Genomic DNA, 7009 nt, shown 5'->3' with positions numbered 1-7009 from the left:
TCATACGGTGTATACGCGGTTGATGTGTGCACGGTAGTATTATAGCAGAACATTGCGTACATGAGTAGGCGGTCCCAATTGTTATCGCTATCGACAAAACTACGTAAATAAGTTTTTAACGTCTTATGTGACCGCTCCAAAAACCCGTTTGTTTGCGGATGCCACGGCGTTGTCTTTGACTTTTCTATGTCCAATAATTTACACATGTTTTTAAAAATGTCTGATAGGAAATTTGTACCGCAATCGGTAAGTATTGAATTGGGTATACCGTAAATGCATACGAAATTCTCCACAAATGCTTGTGCAACCGCGGACGCGTCTGTAGTGGCTAGTGCAATCGCTAGAGCATAACGTGACAGCTCGTCTTGCAGTGTTAGAATAAAAACATTCCCCCCTACTGTAGGTGGATGTGGTCCTACTATATCAAGACAGATGCGCTCAAATGTTTTCGTGACCGTTGACGTAATCAGCATCGGCTGTTTGGTTTTTAAATGTGATTTGTTTTTCTGACAAATATCACATTTCTTAATATATCGCTTAACATCTTTTTTTAAATTTTTCCAACTATAATTCATTTGTAATCTTTTCACGGTACGCGACACTCCCGAGTGTCCCCCTAATGGTGTATCGTGATATTCATATATTAACTTTTCCCTTTCCTCTGCTGTCCAGCTTTGCTCGGTATAAACAGAAACATTTATGTCGGTTCCCTTGAACACGTATCGGAACATTGTACGGATTTTTTCAAAACTGGTAAGTGTGGTTACCCCCTCTAATCGAATCGTCGAGAACTGCGCGATTTGGTTGTTGATACAAAACTCCCTGATTTCTATTAGTGCTGCTAAAAATGCCTCCGCAGTTAACTCATTTAAATAATTATCTTTCAATTTGTAGAAAATTATTAATCGATTATTATTATCAGTTATTATGTAAAAATTGTTTTCGTCCGTAAAGTTAATTTGTGTCGTTATCTTGTTTTTCAACATAAACGCTCGTATACCGTCATGCGTAATTACTAGGTCATTAGGAATAGGTAATAATATATTCTCGCTTATCGCTGCATTTCTTATACTGTTAGGTATTTCTACAATTTTAGCGTTTACTATCGGTTTCTCAGTTGCTTTTAGAAATGATGCGTATTCATTTTGCATTGTCTCGTTCGTTACCACATGTATACGTGATAAACAGTCCGCGTTAGCGTGTAGGGACCCGGCGCGGTACACAATCTCGTAATCATATTCCTCCAACTGTAATCGCCACCTCATTAGTTGGGACGATGCGTCCTTAATGTTAAATAAATACGTAAGCGGACGATGGTCAGTTATGATTCGAAATTTTTGTCCGTATAAGTATGGTCGGAAATATTTTACAGCCCATACGATGGCTAACAATTCTTTTTGGATCACGCTGTAATTAATCTCGGCTTTATTTAGCGTACGACTTGCATACGCGATAGGTCTGTCCGCGCCTACCTCGCCTTGTGATAATACTGCACCGATAGCATACTGACTCGCGTCAGTCATCAGATTAAAATTTCCTTTATTCCAATCTGGGTAAATTAATAACGGTGGGTTCGTTAATACGCGTTTTAATTCCTCGAACGCATGTTCGCACACATCGGTCCATACGAACGGCACGTCCTTCTTTAATAAATTCGTCAAAGGTTTTGCAATTTTCGCGAAATTGTCTGCGAACCGACGGTAGTAATTAAGTAGCCCTAGAAACGACTTAATATCTTTCGCGTTTTTTAACTTTGGATATTCCTGTATACATTTCAGTTTATTTGGGTCCGGTGCAACACCTGTTTCACTTATAACGTGGCCCAAATATAATACCTCTTTCCGTAAGAATGCGCATTTCCCGGGTTGTAATTTCAAATTATGTAAACGGAGTCTATCGAAAACTTTAGTTAGCTTGTCACCGTGATCTAATAAACTGGCTCCATGTACCACAATGTCATCGAGATATGCCGTACACATCTCTTCTAAACCCATTAATATGGATTTCATGGCACGTGTGAATGTGGCGGGCGCCGAACTTAGCCCAAAAGGCATTCGCAAAAATTCATAATGACCAGATTTCGTCGAAAACGCGGTTTTATGGACGTCTGCTTCATCAATTTTAATTTGATGATACCCGCTGGCTAAATCTAACGTCGAAAAGTATTTTGACGCGCCTAAGGATTCCAATATGTCTAACAGATTTGGCAAACAATATGCCTCATTTTCGGTAACCTCGTTTAATTTCCGAAAATCCACACATACACGTAATTTCTGTTTACCGTCTTCGCCTATTTTCTTTTTCACTATTACTAATGGAAAATTAAATGGTGACACGGAATTTCGAATAATATCGTCTTCTTTCATTTTCACCAATCTCGGCTTGATATGCCCACGGAATACGATACGGTCGTATATTTATCGGTTTTGTAATACGCGGCGTATTAATTTTATGCGTGACGACGTCTTGCCGTCAAACTGTCCCCCTCCAAATAGAATATGTCGGAGTACTCATTACATATATAATAATATTCTTTTTTTTTCTTCCGCGTTTAAATGTTCGGTTCTAATCGTTTCATTTAATAGCCGGAGCCTACCAGGTTGCCCTTTGCCCTCTGTTTGCTCATTACTCGGCTGATTAATTACGAATAGCTTATCTGTATACGGTTCCCATTTAAAATGGCTCGTGGTCAATCCGTCGATAATAAACGGTTGTTCCGATATATTAATTATATTACTTATAATTTTATTATTTTTAACGGGGCTTAAACTATTCGCTATTATCACGTCTTCGTTTATTTCGTGTTTTTTAATCGCTATTAAGTCGGAGCTAATTAATTCATCCGCTTCTATTCGTAATACACAATTACTACGCGCAGGTACGATTATCGGTTCGACTTTGTTTTGCGCGAACGACTCAGGTATAATCAGAACGTCTTTGTCCATGTCAATGATTGCTTTGTTGGCTTTAAGAAAAGCTATGCCTAATATTCCTGTCCCAGGTATTAGAAAATCATCACAGACTATGTCGAATTTTACTTGAAAAGTTTGATCTTTAATAAATATTTCTATCGTGACGGTTCCTATTGTTCGTGTTGGTTCGGTCGCGTTTATTCCTTTAATACTACGTTTTCCGTTTCGTTAACAATTACGTAGTTTTTAAGTGCCGATAATTTTATTATATTCATGTCCGCGCCGCTATCGATTAAAAATTTATGCTCATCTCCTACGAAATCGATCGACCTACAAAAATAAATAGCTCCGCATGAATCGGTGTAATTACGCGTATATTATTCTTGATATCACCGACTGTTCGGTTATCTGACCCCGAGCTTTCGCCTGAACTACCGGATGGCTCCCCCTCGGTTAGTCTTTTAAGCTTCCTACACTCGTTGGTCTCATGATTATTTTTCCTACAAAATTTACAATATCTTACTTGACCCGTATATTCTTTCTTAACATCGGTTTTGTTTGTAATATTTTGTTCAGGTGTTTTACATTCATTCGCGTAATGACCCATTTTATCGCAACGGAAACATTTAATCTTACTTTTATCAATTTTTTCTCCCGTTTGATTAGATTTCCCTTTGAAATGGTTTTTATTATTACTTTCGTGTACTCTTGAGGCTTCCCCTCCTATACCGAAAGTTTTCTCCTGTTCAATACCTATTAATATGGCCTCTTCAAAGCTAGTAATATTACGCGCTAGTAAAATTATTTGAATGGCCTGTGACACGCCGGAAATAAAAACGCTGAGTGTTTGCGCGATTATTTTTGCTTCATTGTTGGTCTTTCCTACAGTTAATGCGTGTGTTAATTCGTGATAGGTTTTTTCTATGCGCTGCTCGAAATCTTTTACCATTTCCTTCTGACCCTGTCTCATCGAACTTAATTGTGCTTGTAAGTACTGCACAGAGTGAGATGTCCCAAATATAGTTCTAAGATGCGCCTTAAGCTCCTCCCAAGATGTAACTTCCCTGTATCTAACCGCGTCAAAAGCTTTACCTTTTAACTGAGTAAGTACAGCGTCTAAAATATCAGATTTAATTGCATCGGGAATTTTCGAAAATACGAAATCGCATCGGGCAATGAATGATGCTAGATCAGTTTCATTTCCGTCTGTGAATTCCGGAATAAATCTCAAGGCTGTAATAAAATCTAATTGATTTGCCATATTTGTTATCTCCCCTCTAAACGTTCGGTTAAGGTCTATTAAATCACTCGTCGATTCGTCGGTACTTTCGGTACTCAACGTATCGGTTAAAACCAGAATCTGCTGATACCGGTGCTATTAAGGCTGGGTCCGATTCACTTGAACCCTTACTCCTCAAATACATTTACTGAGTATAACCCTCAATCTTTTCCCACAGATTTGACAGTATAAGATAATAAAAATAACTTACACTTTGCTCATCTCTGCTTTGGAAGTTGAAAACTTGCGCTCCTTTATACGCTCTGCTGGCGAGGTTGCGCTGCTCCGTGAACTTGGTTCCTTGAGCTGCCTTGCTGGCTTGAAAAGACCGCGTCCTTGAACTGTCCTGTTCTGACTGCTGATCCTTCTTGATAACTCGTGCTGTCCCGTAGAACGTGGTTCGTCGGTGGGTCTCAAGTTACTTAAAATTTTTGTATAATTTTATTTCACTTGATTGAGATGACCCCACACCTGACACCAAATTTGTGTAGTGATCGCTGTGCAGGACACTGCGACTTCGTACAAATTAATTATTTAAACGACGTAGCACGTTCTGTGGTTGAGCTTGAGTTGTTGTGAGAAAGGTAGGTATTGAAAATTAACACACTTGTTTTTTTAATTGAAATAAAGTAAATGTTTATTAAGTTAAACAATAAAAAACATTAAACAATAATATAAAAACATAAGTAAAATAGCTTGCTGCTATGTAAAAGTTACAAGTACTGGGATGACCGTAAACTCGCGGCGATGTGGCTGTGACAAAGTCCACGACGAGCAATAGTCTTACATTGGAGTGAACTACCTTCTGATTACTTCTAAATACTCTACTCGTATTTATATGAGTTCTCAATGACATGCAGGGACTAGTAGTCTATTTTAGAGTGATATGATGATTTACATAATCATCATTAAATAATTATATAACTATTATATAAATGATATAATTATAGCAATATCCTATAATTATATAATTATTACTTAATCGACAGAAAAACTATGTTTTTCTGATCTCTGGCCTATTGCTTATAATGCAGGTGTATTAATAAACTATCCCAATTAAATATAATGTAATCTAATATAGTATAACACCATGCAGGTGCATTGGGTTTACTACACACTGTTCATTGGAGATTGCAAGACTACGTGTTTTCCATCCATAGAACCAATACAATTAGGATAATTCCATGTTGTTTCAAATTGTTTTTAAATATTAAGCCACTCATTTAACGTGGAAGGCATCTACATTAAAAAAAAAAAAAAATAATAAGTTAAAACGTTAAGTTAATCAACTCATATCCCAATAAACATTTTGTAATTTAAACATAAATGTATCATTTAAATACATTAATAATTAAATATTTAAATATTAATGTTTTAATAATATTTAATAAAGGTTAAAATAACAATCTATTAATATAAAGCATTCAACCATTTCTTTGAATATTAAAAAATGAAATAATTAAAATTCAACATTTAACTAAATCTTGTATTAGATTTCTATTTTAAAGTTTGAAATTAATCATTAAATCTAATATTTAAAGTTAATATTTAAACAACCATTATCATTTTGTTCACGTTTAAATGTTTAGCTACCTTAAATATTAAATATCTAAATATTTTTTTTTTTTTATAAGTGCTTAAAGTTCGAATTTATATAAAATATGTCAAAATTGCGAAAATTTGCAAGTAATTTTGTGGTTTAAAAATCGTAAATTTTTTTTCTTTTATAACTAAGTTTTGAAAATTTGGTACAAGGTTTTCCATACATTTTTCTTCAATTATCTGTAAAAAAAACTCTACCGGATTCAGAAAAAAAATTTTATGAGTGTTTGAAATTTAAATTTTTACAAAACCGCGTTAAATAACGGTTTAGCCTCAAACGATTTTTGATATTTGTTGTTATTCAAATATAAGTCGTAAATACTTGAAAATTTTACCAGTTATTTAGATTACCATTTTCTTTACGTGATTTGATTTTCAAAATATTTTGACTTTTTTTGTGCTATTTATAGACATTTGAAATAATCATTTTTTTAATTTTTTTTTTTTATAAATGTTAATAAAACCATGTTAACCTAACCATTGTATTAAATTTTAAATTATTTTAACTGAGTGAAACAATTATTATCGACAATAATTAAAAAAAAAAAAAAAACATTCACCATTGTGATATCAATAAATTCATCGCTCCGCTAACACGCTCGGAAATATTTTTTAAATGTATTAATAATGAATAATACCATGTATAATACGATATATGTATAATATATTTACACGTATTGTAATTTACATCACGATGTGTTACAGGTATTATTATTTAATATAATATATTTATTGTTATTTTATATTTTAGGTTCTAAGTGAGGCAAGAGATATGTGTGCTTCACCATGTACTGGAATTGAAAGAGAAACATCCACAGACACAAGTGATGTTTTTATGTCAGAAGAGGATACACTTGATCCAAGTGAAACACAAACATTTCCACAACAATAACAATTTGTATCTGCAAATAACAATGAGTTCACTTGCCCAAGTCTAGTTCAGCCCCCAAAAGGAAAAAAACGAAAATTTTTAGCTAATACAGACTCCAGAATTGATGAAGCATTTGATATTTTAAAGAAATCTGCTTCGAACATCGAATTAAGTCAACAACCACCCGATGAGTGTACTACATATGGAACTCATATAGGAAACAAACTTCGAAATTACACTCCAAAAACAAGATCATTTGTTCAGTATTATTTCAACAATATACTTTTTGAGGCAGATATGGGAATATTTGATGGGAACGTAAGCAATATCAGTTCATCTTTACCG

At 34.5% G+C, this 7009-nt stretch overlaps 1 pseudogene; it reads left to right on the top strand.

Annotated features, from left to right (window-relative positions):
- The first annotated feature begins 5281 nt into the window (after positions 1-5281).
- Positions 5282-7006, top strand: LOC126555616 (uncharacterized; annotated as a pseudogene).
- Positions 7007-7009: the final 3 nt, after the last annotated feature.

This window comes from Aphis gossypii, unplaced genomic scaffold, assembly GCF_020184175.1.
Source record: "Aphis gossypii isolate Hap1 unplaced genomic scaffold, ASM2018417v2 Contig00952, whole genome shotgun sequence".
In the NCBI taxonomy this organism is placed as follows: domain Eukaryota; kingdom Metazoa; phylum Arthropoda; class Insecta; order Hemiptera; family Aphididae; genus Aphis; species Aphis gossypii.
This window is presented reverse-complemented; position numbering and strand designations above follow the sequence as displayed.